Source organism: Salvelinus fontinalis, chromosome 31 (genome assembly GCF_029448725.1).
Source record: "Salvelinus fontinalis isolate EN_2023a chromosome 31, ASM2944872v1, whole genome shotgun sequence".
Taxonomy (NCBI): domain Eukaryota; kingdom Metazoa; phylum Chordata; class Actinopteri; order Salmoniformes; family Salmonidae; genus Salvelinus; species Salvelinus fontinalis.
The window spans coordinates 28,820,403-28,836,213 of NC_074695.1; the positions used below are offsets into that span (position 1 = coordinate 28,820,403).

The window sequence follows — 15,811 nt, forward strand, 5'->3', positions numbered from 1 at the left end:
ATTAGACCTGTGAAAATCTGTCCTTTGGTCTGAAGAGTTCAAATTTGAGATTTTTGGTTCCGACCACCGTGTCTTTGTGAGACGCAGAGTAGGTGAACGGATGAACTCTGCATGTGTGGTTCCCACTGTGAAGCATGGAGGAGAAGGTGTGATGGTGTGGGGGTGCTTTGCTGGTGACACTGTCTGTGATTTATTTAGAATTCAAGGCACAATTAACTAGCATGGCTACCACAGCATTCTGCAGCAATACGCCATCCCATATGGTTTGCGCTTAGTGGGACTATCATTTGTTTTTCAACAGGACAATGACCCAACACACCTCCAGGCTGTGTAAGGGCTATTTGACCAAGAAGGAGAGTGATGCAGTGCTGCATCAGATGACCTTGCCTCCACAATCACCTGACCTCAACCCAATTGAGATGGTTTGGGATGAGGAAAAGCAGCCAACCAGTGCTCAGCATATGTGGGAACTCCTTCAAGACTGCTGGAAAAGCATTCCTCATGAAGCTGGTTGAGAGAATGCCAAGAGTATGCAAAGCTGTCATCAAGGCAAAGGATGGCTACTTTGAAGAATTTAAAATATATTTTGATTTAATACTTTTTTGGTAACTACATGATTCCATATACAGTTGAAGTCGGAAGTTTACATACACTTAGGTTGGAGTCATTAAAACTTGTTTTTAAACCACTCCACAAATTTCTTGTTAACAAACTATAGTTATGGCAAGTCGGTTAGGACATCTACTTTGTGCATGACACAAGTAATTTTTCCAACAATTGTTTATAGACAGATTATTTAGCCTATAATTCACTCTATCACAATTCCAGTGGGTCAGAAGTTGACATAAACTAAGTTGACTGTGCCTTTAAACAGCTTGGAAAATTCTAGAAAATTATGTCATGGCTTTAGAAACTTCTGATGGGCTAATTGACATAATTTGAGTCAATTGGAGGTGTACCTGTGGATTTATTTCAAGGCCTACCTTCAAACTCAGTGCCTCTTTGCCTGACATCATCTGAAAACAAAAGAAATCAGCCAAGACCTCAGAAACAAAATTGTAGACCTCCACAAGTCTGGTTCATCCTTGGGAGCAATTTCCAAACACCTAAAGGTACCACATTCATCTGTACAAACAATAGTACGCAAGTATAAATACCATGGGACCACGCATCCGTCATACCGCTCAGGAAGGAGACGCGTTCTGTCTCCTAGAGATGAATGTACTATAGTGCGAAAAGTGCAAATCAATTCCAGAACAACAGCAAAGGACCTTGTGAAGATGCTGGAGGAAACAGGTACCCAAGTATCTATATCCACAGTAAAGCGAGTCCTATATCGACATAACCTGAAAGGCCGCTCAGCAAGGAAGAAGCCACTGCTCCAAAACCACCATAAAAAAGCCAGACTACGGTTTGCAACTGCACATGGGGACGATGATCGTACTTTTTTGGAGAAATGTCCTCTGATCTGATGAAACAAAAATATAAAACTGTTTTGCTATAATGACCATCGTTATTTTTGGAGGAAAAAGGTGGAGGCTTGCAAGCCGAAGAACACCATCCCAATGTGAAGCATGGAGGTGGCAGCATCATCTTGTGGGGGTGCTTTGCTGCAGGAGGGACTGGTGCACTTCACAAAATAGATGGCATCATGAGGACGGACAATGATGTGGATATATTGAAGCAACATCTCAAGACATCAGTCAGGAAGTTAAAGCTTGGTCGCAAATGGGTCTTCCAAATGGACAATGACTCCAAGCATACTTCCAAAGTTGTGGCAAAATGGCTTAAGGATAACAAAATCAAGGTATTGGAGTGGCCATCACAAAGCTCTTACCTCAATCCTATAGAACATTTGTGGGTAGAACTGAAAAAGCGTGTGCGAGCAAGGAGGCCTACAAATCTGGTCTCAGTTGCACCAGCTCTGTCAGGAGGAATGGACCAAATTCACCCAACTCATTGTGGGAAGCTTGTGGAAGGATACCTGAAACGTTTAACCCAAGTTAAACAATGTAAAGGCAATGCTACCAAATACTAATTGAGTGTATGTAAACTTCTGACCCACAGGGAATGTGATGAAAGAAATAAAAGCTGAAATAAATCATTCTCTCTAATATTATTCTGACATTTCACATTCTTAAAATAAAGTTGGGATCCTAACTGACCTAAAACAGGGAATTTCTACTAGGATTAAATGTCAGGAATTGTGAAAACTGAATTTAAATGTCACCCTCTGTCCCTTGTTCTTTTGTTATGTCTTTGTTTTAGTATGGTCAGGGCGTGAGTTGGGTGGGTCGTCTATGTTCGTTTTTCTATGTTGTGTTTTGCGTTTGGCCTGGTATGGTTCTCAATCAGAGGCAGGTGTCGTTAGTTGTCTTTGATTGAGAATCATACTTAGGTATCCTTTTTTCCACCTGTGTTTCGTGGGTGATTATTTTCTGTTCTGTGTTTTGTATTTTCACCGTTCAGGACTGTTTCGTCTCGTTCTCGTGGTTTTGTTGTTATTGTTCAAGTATTCGTTTTCATCAAAAGAGAAAATGAATACTTACCACGCTGCACCTTGGTCCTCCTCTCTTTCTCCCAACGACAAACGTTACAGAATCACCCACCACCAAAGGACCAAGCAGCGTGGTAACGGGCAGCAGCAGCAGCGGCCGAAATCTCAAGACTCCTGGACATGGGAGGAGATTTTGAACGGAGAAGGACCCTGGACTCAGGCTGGAGAATATCGCCGCCCCAAAGCAGAGCTGGAGGCAGCGAAAGCTGAGCGGCGGTGGTATGAGGAGGCAGCGCGGCAGTGCGGTTGGAAGCCCGAGAGGCCGCCTCAAAAATGTATTGGGGGGAGGCACACGGGGAGTGTGGCTAAGTCAGGTAGGAGACCTGAGCCAATTCCCCGTGCTTACCGTGGAGAGAGAGGGACCGGGCAGGCACCGTGTTACGGCGTGAGGCGCATGGTGTCCCCGGTGCGCAGGCATAGCCCGGTGCGGTACATAGCAGCGCCTCGTAGCGGCCGGGCTAGAGTGGGCATCAAGCCAGGTGCCATGAAGCCGGCTCAGCGCATCTGGTCTCCAGTGCGTCTCCTCGGGCCGGGGCACATGGCACCAGCCCTACGCATGGTGTCCCCGGTTCACCAGCACAGCCCATTGCGGGCTATTCCACCTCGCCGCACTGGCCTGGCTACGGGGAGCATTCAGCCAGGTAGGGTTGGGCAGGCTCGGTGCTCGAGACCTGCAGTGCGCCTCCACGGTCCGGTCTATCCGGTGCCTCCTCCACGTACCAGGCCTCCGGTGGCAGCCCCATGCACCAGGCTGTCTCTCCGTCTCCTTCCTCCAGGTGCTCTCGCCTGTCCAGAGCCGGCCTTCGGTCCGGAGCCGCCCCTCGGTCCGGAGCCGCCCTTCGGTCCGGAGCCACCCTTCGGTCCGGAGCTGCCCCTCAGTACAGAGGCGCCCCTCAGTACAGAGGCGCCCCTCAGTCCAGTGGTGCCCTTTATTAGGGTCCCCAGTCCAAGGTCGCCGCTCCAAAGACGCCCCTGAAGCGGACTAAGACTATGGTGGAGTAGGGTCCACGTCCCGCGCCAGGACCGCCACCACGGACAGATGCCCACACAGACCCTCCCCTATAGGTTCAGGTTTTGAGGCCGGAGTCCGCTCCTTTGGGGGGGGGGGGGGGGTACTGTCACCTCCTGACCTTAGTTCTTTTGTTATGTCTTTGTTTTAGTATGGTCAGGGCGTGAGTTGGGTGGGTTGTCTATGTTCGTTTTTCTATGTTGTGTTTTGCGTTTGGCCTGGTATGGTTCTCAATCAGAGGCATGTGTCGTTAGTTGTCTCTGATTGAGAATCATACTTAGGTAGCCTTTTTCCACCTGTGTTTCGTGGGTGATTATTTTCTGTTCTGTGTTTTGTATTTTCACCGTTCAGGACTGTTTCGTTTCGTTCTCGTGGTTTTGTTGTTTTTGTTCGAGTATTCGTTTTCATTAAAAGAGATAATGAATACTTACCACGCTGCACCTTGGTCCTCCTCTCTTTCTCCCAACAACGAAAGTTACATTAAATGTGTTTGGCCAAGGTCTATGTAAACTTCCGATTTCAACTGTATGTTATTTCATAGTTTTGATGTCTTCACTATTATTCTACAATGTAGAAAATAGTAAAAAATAAAGAAAAACCCTTGAATGAGTCGGCGTATCAACTTTTGACTGGTACTGTATGTCACCAGTAGTAAATGTACCGTTAATCCCTGTCATTTGGTTACATACATTTATGTTAATACATGTTTTAATTACAGTCATTTACAATTCTCGGAGTGGAAACATTGTTTGCAGAGTTTGCAATCTGGTAGACATGTGAGAAACAAGTTTTGGTTTATTTCATAACCATCATTTATGAGATTTGACTTTTTTTCATTTGTCTTTTGTTTGGAGTGCTCCATGTGAACAATGAGCATGTGTCTGGTTTCTCTTTCCTGATAATGTTGAGGGCGTACGCCCACCTGAGCACACATACGAGGTCCTGGCCTGCTGTGCGGAAATGTAGGGAAATGTATATACATATTGTTTTGACATCAATTGCAAAAGATAACATTAAAACTATAGTTCCTCACAGTAAGCTATTTGAAAAACCTTTCCAACAATCTCCCTCTCAGTAATCCCCAATCCTCGGTGTGATATAGCAATGGAAGTTAAAGCATTATTTTGGCTTTTTCCCTCCCGGTCATTTTGGTCAGCAATAGTTTTATTTTTTTAATCGGCCTTTTCATTTTTTTAATCGGCCAAAAGCCTGCTATTGCCGACTAATGGAAACCCTGATGCACACACTGTGTTATCCTTTCTCTGAAAAGTCTATAAGAAGTTATACAGCCCAGATATCAGAAAGTAAAAGAGACCAAAATATACATTTATTTCACATTAACATCTAGTGTAAGTTTATACAACTGTAGGTGCCCTCTAACAATGTGATTCAACTGCCAATTACTTTGTAAACCTTTCCACTTTCAAAAAAATATAGTGCTTCCTGGCTTCCCTCCAAGATTTGAGATGAATAGACGATTAGTATCTATTCCTTTGACGGCTGATCGATGTTTCCCTGCGAATAATAAAACAGCACAGACCGGTTGGCGCTATTCTTGTATTGAGCTCTAATTGAAACCTAATCTATTTTGCTCTCCTTTCCTGTCTCAATGAACTATTTATTAGTGGCACCTCCTTCAGGCCTAGAAGTCTCCACAACTACCCAGTGCAAAATAGCAAGCACATGGAGGGATACACTACATACAACAACGCTAAATGGTCCCTAAACAAGGAAGGAAATGTCTTAAAGACGGAATCCTGAGCATGTGTGCCAGCCCAACAACAGCCCCAATACTTGGTTTGAAATAGAACAAGCTACATAACAAGCTTTGGTTTATTTACAAAAACATGAATGACAAAACATAAACAATGGAGCAATACAATCTCAGATTTGGGTTGATCGTAGAGTAAGACGCTAAGTTAGGAAGCCATTTAGACATTATATTTTTCTCTGGTAATGCTCCCTAAGAGGACAGAAGTAAAGGTGGCATGTCTGTTTGGTCTTAGGCTGTCTTTGCCATCTAGCATCTGTGTCACAGGGAATCACCAGGTGAAATAACTTACCATGACCATGTTCAGTAAATCCTTAGAGGATTTACTGCAGCAGAGGTAACTCTGGGTCTTCCATTCCTGTGGCGGCAGGGTAGCCTAGTGGTTAGAGCGTTGGACTAGTAACCGAAAGGTTGCAAGTTCAAATCCCTGAGCTGACAAGGTACAAATCTGTCGTTCTGCCCCTGAACAGGCAGTTAACCCACTGTACCTAGGCCGTCATTGAAAATAAGAATTTGTTCTTAACTGACTTGCCTAGTTAAATAAAGGTAAAAAAAAATTTAAAAAAAGGGACCAACATAAGGTGAGTGTTGTGATCAGTTTGAGCCAACCTGACATTAGTGTCTTTAACACCTTACAGATGGATGGATTGGTGGAACTCAGAAGCCAAGTTGTATGCACATGATAGATAGCTACACATTTTCAGCCTTAATCTGTTACAAGGCCACCATAATCATAAACAGTCTACATTAAGACAGAAATTGTGTGGTTTGTGTGGTTGTGCCTGGGATTCTATAGCAATGGTTCCTAACTCCACTCCTCAAGTACCCCAAACAGTACACATTTTTGTTGTAGCTCTGGACAGACTCACCTGATTCAACTTAACAGGACTTGGTGATTAGTTGACAAGTTGAATCAGGTGTACTTGTCCAGGGCTACAATACAAATGTGTGCTGTTCGGGAAACACTGGTCTATAGGCTACTATAAAGTATGCAATAGAGAGGCAATATAGATAGACAGTGTGTTTACTTCTTCAAACACATTTCTGCAGTATATGACCTCGAAGCCCTGATGATTGGCTACTCATCTCAATCGGAACCCTGGAACATTTTGTACCCTGTGTGATGAATCATGACTAGCAGGAGCGCCGAGCAGCACAGGCAGGGCAGCTATACTGCAGTTACAGGACAGCAATGTCTGCATCAGCCTCGCAGTAATACAAACACAACAGTTATCGTCACTGCGCATCACACTGTCTTGCGTAAACCTAAGGCAGTTACACTACTGGTCAAAGGTTTTAGTACACCTACTCATTCAAGGGTTTTTCTTTATTTTGACTATGTTCTACATTGTAGAATAATAGAGAAGAAATCAAAACTATGAAATAACACATATGGAATCATGTAGTAACCAAAAAAGTGTTAAACAAATCCAAATATATTTTATATTTGAGATTCTTCAAAGTAGCCACCCTTTGCCTTGATGACAGCTTTGCGCATTCTTGGCATTCTCTCAACCAGCTTCATGAGGTAGTCACCTGGAATGCATTTCAATTAACAGGTGTGCCTTGTTAAAAATTAATTTGTGGAATTTCTTTCCTTCTTAATGCATTTGAGCCAATCAGTTGTGTTGTGACAAGGTAGGCGGACATACAGAAGATAGCCCTATTTGGTAAAAGACCAAGTCCATATTATGGCAATAACAGCTCAAATAAGCAAAGAGAAACGACAGTCCATCCTTACTTTAAGACATGAAGGTCAGTCAATATTGAACTTTTCTAGAACCTTGACAGTTTCTTCAAGTGCAGCCGCAAAAACCATCAAGTGCGATGATGAAAATGGCTCTCATGCCGACCGCCACAGGAATGGAAGACCCAGAGTTACCTCTGCTGCAGAGGATAAGTTCATTAGAGTTACCAGCCTCAGAAATTGCAGCCCAAATAAATTCTTCACAGAGTTCAAGTAACAGACACATCACAACATCAACTGTTCAGAGGAGACTGTGTGAGTCAGGCGTTCATGCACGAATTGCTGAAAAGCAAACCACTACTAAAGGACACGAATAATAAGAAGAGACTTGCTTGGGCCAAGAAACATGAGCTATGGACATTAGACTGGTGGGAATTTGTCCTTTGGTCTGGAGTCCAAATTGGAAGGTTTTAGTTCCAACTGCCATGTCTTTGTGAAACGCGGTGTGGGTGAACGGAGGATCTCTGCATGTGTATTTCCCAACGTAAAGCATGGTGATGCTGTCAGATTTATTTAGAATTGAAGGCACACTTAACCAGCATGGCTACCACAGCATTCTGCAGCAATACGCCATCCCATCTGGTTTGGGCTTAGTGGGACTATCATTTGTTTTTCAACTGGACAATGACCCAACACACCTCCAGGCTGTGTAAGGGCTATTTTACCAAGTAGGAGAGTGATGGAGTACTGCATCAGATGACCTGGCCTCCTCAATCCCCCGACCTCAACCAAATTGAGATGGTTTGGGATGAGTTGGACCGCAGAGTGAAGGAAAAGCAGCCAAGCAGTGCTAAGCATATGTGAGAACTCCTTCATGACTGTTGGAAAAGCATTCCAGGTGAAGCTGGTTGAGCGAATGCCAAGAGTGTGCAAAGCTGTCATCGAGGCAAAGGGTGATTATTTGAAGAATCTCAAATATAAAATATTTTTGATTTGTTTTTTAACTATGTACTCCGAGAGTCGGGAAGGAAGTTCAGGGAGTTAATACAGGAGCGGACCGGTCACCTCTGCTAAGGCGCGAGAGCATGATGACCTAGAGCGCGGGAGAGAGAGCATACGTGACAGTACCGTCTCCCCAGCGCGTTCGGCACCAGCCGCAGGATGTCAACCACAGGGACGATCCCGGGGATCCAGAGCGGACCGGTCGCCTCCACTGTTTACTGTTTACTGTCACAGAGTTATTGCCTTGTAGTTTTATGAGCAATAAGATCTATACCAGGCATGGTAATCAGAAGTCGTGACTCAGCAAGGCATTAAATCTGTTTGATATACTGCAGACAATGTTTCAGCCAGGGGAACCAAGACATTTCAGACTTTGACCCGCTGGTCAGGTTCTCTAGATAACATCAACCACAAGCTAGGACCCGCCCATTATTATTGGTGCGCTTCTCATTTCAGTGAGATCATAGGTCCGTCTACCTGTCTGTCAGTCTGGCCCTCCAATTAGCCTCTGGATCCCTGGCTAAGAGGCATGCTGCCCTCCAGAGCCGGCCAAGCCCCTGCAAGACTCTAAAAGCTGAGCTCATGAAGAAACCCACATGGCTCGATACCGCACACGACTATAATATAGTTATTATACCATAGTGAGGCAGTTTCTAAATGTGAATAAAGCTAGATTAGGCTTTCAACATGAATTAATTTGGGTGAAGTATGTGAATGTGAAATGTCATTGTCAAACATGCTCCATTTTGCAGGCATTCCCATACGTTGAATTCTATTGGATAAACACTCAACCACACCTAAACATAACTGTATTCTCTTTGAATAAACTGTATGAATCCTTTGCTTTAGCGTTAAGTTATTTACTGTATTTTTGTGCAAAAACAAAAACATTTTACATTATCAACGCTAATACTGTATATTTACATGTGAACACGCTTGTGACATTGAAAAGCTAACTAAGCACACCTGACCTTCAGCAGCATTACCATGGATGTGAAATAACAGAACTCATACCATTCCAAAATCATCTTGTGAGACAAGCTACATGGAAGGTCACAGTCCTTTCATGCATGGTTAACCTCTCCAACTATTATAGGGTCAAAGGCTTATTGCTAGATTGGTTACTGGCACAATGTTTGTTAATACTAAAGGACAATGTGGACACAGAGGTCCTCAGGCTCAGATGGTCACACTACAGAATGAGAATACATCATCCTCCGGTACTCAGGGTTGTAAAGTGGCATGTGCCACAAACAAAAGTGATCATCACTTGAGGGGATGTGTACCCCTGCACATTTAATCGGTACCGGTACCCCCTGTATGTAGCCTCTTTATTGTTATTTTATTGTGTTACTTTTGTTAAACTTCAGTTTATTTAGCAAATATTCTCTTACTTAAAAAATAAAAAAATAAAAAAAGTAAGCATTTCACGGTAAGGTCTACTACACCTGTTGTATTCAGCACATATGACAAATACAATTTGATTTGATTTAATTTAATTTGGAGGGTAGGGAGACATGCTGCTTAGTTATTTTGGTCAATCCGCCAGTAGATTGTCTTCCTTTGCAATGCGTGGTGAGAAGGAGATGAGAAAGACAGAGAAAAGCCTAATTGATTGAAACATCAATTGATGTTCAGTATGACAGATGTCAAATCTAAATATGAAAATAGCTATATCAAAGTTTCAATATATTGCACATCATGTTCATGTTGCTTGTGGATTCAAGGCCACTAAATGTGCCAGTCCAAACAGATTCTACTTCTCCTATTCAGAACAAGACTCAAAAGGTTATTTTCACTTACTGTATCTAAAACTGATACAGTAAGCTGATCTTAGTATCAAGCCTTTTCCACCATAAAAAAATATTGAGTATCTTTTGCTCAATGAGGAGAATATGCCTCTAAAAATGATCCAAACAGTTCTAATAGGCTACTACGATTTCTTGACAATTTATCAAACCATATCTCTATTATAAACTTGGTGCCCATATAAAAAACACGACCAGTACACAGTCTCTCCCTCAATAACTAGAGGATAGATGATTTGACCAACTGAAGGCAACTTTAAATGACTTGGATAAGAGACATACATCCGAATGTCATATAATTGGGTCCATTAGAGTTTTGATCCAATCCTTGGGCAATTAATGAATCGCCGACCGCTCTTGAAGACATAGCTTGCAGGATATCGCACTGTACAATCAACATACTAGGATCTGTCTAACAGCACAGCCAGAAGGAAATAAAGGCAAAGGTCAAAGCCATTATGGCTCAGAAATGACAACAATATTAATCATTTTCGCTTACCCTATTTGCACCCATGAAAACAGATTGAAGGACACTATCAAAAAGAAATGTATATCCACAAGCCCTTGTGGGAACCATACACGGGCTACTCCCTCTTCAAGTCTTATTTTGTAGTCCAGATTTGGCTTCTGTTTGAATTCATTAGCAGGGAGAACAGTGGGCTCTGTTGAATTTCTTTGTTTTGGGCTGTCTTGGCCAGACCCAGTGTGAACAAGCCAGTGTTTCTCAATGGTGGACAGATAATCCTGCAATGTTTCAGTTGAATGGCTTAGAAGGGGAGGGAGGGTGAAGAAGAGGATAGGAGAAGATAGGAGGAGCAATAGAATATAAATGCATTGCAGTGTGTGAGAGAGAAGGATGCAATGAAGGAGTCTGAGATTACACTAACTACCAGGATGTGATTATGTATTGATAGGCTAGCTAGCTAAACGTGCAAGGCATCCCAAACGTGTGTGTGTGTGACAGAGAGAGATATATTGAGGCTGTGCTCGATGTGTGTGATTGTGTATGCAAAAAAGCAGCATGCAAACCTACTGCCTGAATACAGATGATTTACGCTTAGATGAGGCGACTGGTGTGGAATAATGAAATAAGGAGTGGTGTTGTTAAACATAATGATGTATTATCTATGACTTCGTATATTGTGTAGCATGGGAGACCATGTTCATACCTTCGTCATAGGGCTGTTTTTCGCTCTTCTAAAGCCTTGTGAGTGAGAACCACAAAACACTTGTAAACCTATTACAGTAATCAGATTTCAGTCAGGTTCTAACTTCATTCTCCCACACCCTACCATCCCCCTTTCTGACACTTTTTAGAAATGAGGCTGATTACCAAACCAGGTAGCTTACTCAAATACGCTTGAACCCATCTATAACTCACTCTTATCAAAAACAATATGAATTCCATAAACACTGGTGGTTGTCTGGCACCCCAATACAACTACAGTATCTGCTAAGTTCTTTCTAGAATGATACACTCTACCTGTCATGGCTACTGTTGGACAGAAATACACTCTGAGAAGACCTTCAACTGAGAAGCTGATAGGGAGGACACACAAGGAGAGAGAGGAGGAAAGAGGAGGAACTGGAGAGAGAAAGCGATAGGGAGGAGGAGAGTGAGGCTTCTGAAGGAGAGAGAGAGAGCGAGAGAGTGAGAGCGAGAGAGAGACAGCGAGGAAGGGAGGTAGGGAGATGAGACTTGGTGGAGCAGGTGCATAGAGCAATGGAAGCTGTTGTGAGAAAACAGTTGGTGAACGGAATAGAGAGTGCCACCGGGTCAGAGTGGTAGCTAAATAGATCAGGATAGAGATGTGATTCATCTCCGGGGCGTGCGGGCGCTGCGGTTACAGCGGCAGGGTGGAATAAACAGGCTGTTGAATGTTGCTAGGAGACAGACAGAGCTACAGCGCTGTGTGCACGGGGCTTGCATCATCACAGTGGAGATGAGATGAGGGTGGGAAGCTGGCCATTATCCACATTCAGGCGAAAACATAAGGGGTGGTTAGGTGGATGAGTGTCGTCAGGTGACTCTGCAATCAACTCCTATAGGGTCTCCTCATATCCATAACAGCACAGCACCTGCACTCCAGTGAAAATGAGCAGGCTATCTCGGTAAACACATCAGGCATTCAGCGGTGTGTGTAGAGGGAGGATGGGTGTTTGGAAAAGATTGTTAGAAAGGAAGGGGCAGAGGGTGAATGTGACGGGGGGTATTGTTGTATTTATCAGTGGAATGTGTTCTGCAGTGGGGCCTGTGCTCTGCTCTGCTCGCTGGGCCATGGATTGTGAGAGTTAAATCAGAGCTGACATGGCCATCCAGATGGGGAGACTGCAGCAGCATCTGAAAAAAAACCTCCCTCTCCCCATGTACCTTCTCCCCTGTCACACAGACAACAGAAGATGTCCATAGCCTCCCTTTCCTCTATACAGTACCTGTCCTGCTATACCCAGACAACAGAAGATGTTCATAGCCTCCCTCTCCTCTATACAGTACCTGTACTGCTATACACAGACAACAGAAGATGTTCATAGCCTCCCTCTCCTCTATACAGTACCTGTACTGCTATACACAGACAACAGAAGATGTTCATAGCCTCCCTCTCCTCTATACAGTACCTGTACTGCTATACACAGACAACAGAAGATGTTCATAGCCTCCCTCTCCTCGATACCTGTACTGTTATGCACAGACAACAGAAGATGTTCATAGCCTCCCTTTCCTCGATACCTGTACTGCTATACACAGACAACAGAAGATGTTCATAGCCTCCCTTTCCTCTATACAGTACCTGTACTGCTATACACAGACAACAGAAGATGTTCATAGCCTCCCTCTCCTCTATACAGTACCTGTACTGCTATACACAGACAACAGAAGATGTTCATAGCCTCCCTCTCCTCGATACCTGTACTGTTATGCACAGACAACAGAAGATGTTCATAGCCTCCCTCTCCTCGATACCTGTACTGCTATACCCAGACAACAGAAGATGTTCATAGCTTCCCTCTCCTCTATACAGTACCTGTACTGCTATACCCAGACAACAGAAAATGTTCTTTGAAACGATTCAGGGGAAAACTGGACAACAAATGTAGTTTGGGTCAAAAAAATCGGTCTCTCAATCATTAGCTAGGTATCTTGATGTAATCAACAAAAATAAAAAATGCAGTCTCCGAATGCATTTGTAGACAATAGCCATGGAAGAGGATGAAACTGCAGCTCCAGCTGTCAGTAAAGGGAGAGTGTAGGCTACTGGATAAGGGAGGTCATGTTTTGGAAGGACATTTTTAAAAGATTCTCCAGTTCCAGTACCTAGAGGGGAAAACTTTGAGGACATAGAGATAATAGCAACATAATGTTAAGTGCTGTCTAATTTGAGTATAATGGAACCAGTTTCTTTGTGATGTTTTCTGTCCTCAGATATGGAAAGCTGTGAAAGCCTGTTTCCAAATGAAGAGAGAGGTCCCAATGAATGTCCTAAGAGACTAATGTTATATCCTAAATGCCATGGGTTATATGTGTAGGCCTACCTATGTTAGCAAATGTTGTATACAAAAATGCAGTTAATCACTCACAATGTATAAACCTATCACAATTGGAGCAGGCCAACCTTGCTGGAGGTCTGCTGGGTGTGCAGGGTTCTATTACAGCCCAGCAATAACACACCTGATTCAACTCAAATCAAATCTAATGAGTTGATAATCAAGTGTGCTATTGCTGGGCTGGTATAGAAGTCTCCTCGCCCAGTAGATTAGGGATCAGTGGAGCAAGGTTGGCCACTGCTGGTATGGATTTTTTTTAAACCTGAAATAATGCTTCAGTAATAATAGCCTACTTGTTACTGCTCAATGATCTATTGTTGTTTAGACTAAGATGTCTAATCTTTACATACGAGTTAGCTTATTTGTACATTTTGAAGTGATGAAGTGTTGATTCTTTGAAGTGAAGTGTTTATACTATTATTCAAAATGAACTAGTGTCAATGTTGATTAATCACCTGTCACAATCATGCAATAAAGAGGGGAAGGGGTTCTGTCTGTAATGGGTCCGTGTTTCTGTGTTGTGTTCTCAAATCAACATTTCCTTTTTGTCTAGTTGTAAGATCTCCGATCTGTTTTATTTGATTGTCACTCTCTCTCAGTATATCAACGATGTGAATCCATTTTGCAGCTTATATGTCATGCATCGCCAACGCAGCCATAGGCCTACAGTATGACGGCATTACTGGCCTTATGGGCATCTGTCATCTGAAGCAGAGAATAGCTAAACTCACACATGTTGAGCTATATGTTCTCAATTCAAAATGATACCAGTAGACAATGTATATGAGGCAAACCATATACCAGATTTTTTACATGGCTTTTAAGTGCTGAGAAATAAATTGGTTTAGTGCAAATCCAACCCTTGTAATTTAGGTAGAGTATGAAAATAAGGAGATGACAATTAGGCTACGGGAGATGAGCCTTACAGGCATTAACATTTTATGAGGTTCATTTTATTGAATTCATTACAGTAATGTCGCTTGCAAAATGATTGCAGTTGTTCCCATAGATACTGTAGACAGTACATGGTTGCTCTATGTATCACTGACTCTGGATAAGCTAGAGACACAGCTAACCTTCTAGGTCAATAATATGCTGTTTTTATTAACATTTTGTTGGCTTTATAATCGTGAGAGAAAATTAACTAGCTATTATGTTATACCTAGGTAGCTTACAAGGTCAGCTGACTTTTCTCAAAACTAACCCGTGTTGGTCCAAAAAAGTGCATTCGGAAAGTATTCAGACCCCCTGACTTTTTGCACAATTTGTTACATTACAGCCTTATTCTAAAATGAATTACATTTTCCTCATCAATCTACACACAATACCACATAATGACAATGCAAAAACAGGTTTTTAGAAATGTTTGCAAATGTATTAAAAAAAACTATTCAGACCCTATACTCAATACTTTTTTGAAGCACCTTTAGCAGCGATTACAGCACTGAGTCTTCTTGGGTATGCCACTACAAGCTTGGCACACCTATATTTGGGGAGTTTCTCCCATTATTCTCTGCAGATCCTCTCAAGCTCTGTCAGGTTGGATGGGGAGTGTTGCTGTACTTTTTTCAGGTCTCTCCAGAGATGTTCGATCTGGTGCAAGTCCGGGCTCTGGCTGGGCCACTGAAGGACATTCAGAGACGTGTCCAGAAGCCACTCCTGCGTTGTCGCGGCTGTGTGCTTAGGGTCATTGTCCTGTTGATTGGTGGAGTGCTGCAGAGATGGTTGTCCTTCTGGAAGGTTCTCCCATCTCCACAGAGGAACTCTGGAGCTCTATCAAAGTGACCATCGGGTTCTTGGTCACCTCCTTGACCAAGGCCTTTCTCCCCCAATTGCTCAGTTTTTCCAGGCAGCCAGCTCTAGGAAGAGTCTTGGTGGTTCCAAACTTCTTTAATTTAAGAATGATGGAAGCCACTGTGTTCTGCAATGCTGCAGAAATGTGTTGGTACCCTTCCCCAGATCTGTACCTCGACATAATCCAAAAGGTGCTTCAACAAAGTACTGAGTAAAGGGTCTGAATACTTATATAAATGTCATATTTCAGTTTTCAATTGTTAATAAATTAACAAAAATGTCTAAACCTATCTTTGCTTTGTCCTTATTGGGTATTGTGTGTAGATTGATGAGTACATTTTTTAACCAATTTTAGAATAAGGCTGTAATGTAACAACATTTGGAAAAAGTAAAGGGGAATACTTTCCAAATGCACTCTATATTCTATTTGTTGAGATTGACATAGTCTATTTATTGTGCTATTGGTTGTGTGGTGCATTGGCACACAAACCTATTGGTTGATTTTTTGGGGCATATATTTTATATACTTATATGGTATCAAAATGTTGAAAATCTGATTTCGCCCTAACCAATGATTGTCTGTGTCACGTTCCTGACCTATTTCTGTTAGTTTGTTGTATGTGTTAGTTGGTCAGGACGT

At 42.8% G+C, this 15,811-nt stretch overlaps 1 protein-coding gene across 4 annotated transcripts in view; it reads right to left on the minus strand.

Moving 5' to 3' along the window:
- LOC129829987 (protein kinase C and casein kinase substrate in neurons protein 1-like) overlaps positions 1–15,811 on the minus strand; it is a 50,374-nt gene that overhangs the window by 15,893 nt on the left and 18,670 nt on the right. Inside the window, exon 1 of one of the 4 annotated variants that reach the window (XM_055892085.1) lies at positions 10,334–10,580. The exons of the other annotated variants lie outside the window; for them this stretch is intronic. The gene's annotated coding sequence lies outside the window, so the exon portion shown is untranslated. Of the gene's footprint in view, positions 1–10,333; positions 10,581–15,811 lie in introns of those variants that run through there. 4 annotated transcript variants of the gene reach the window in all.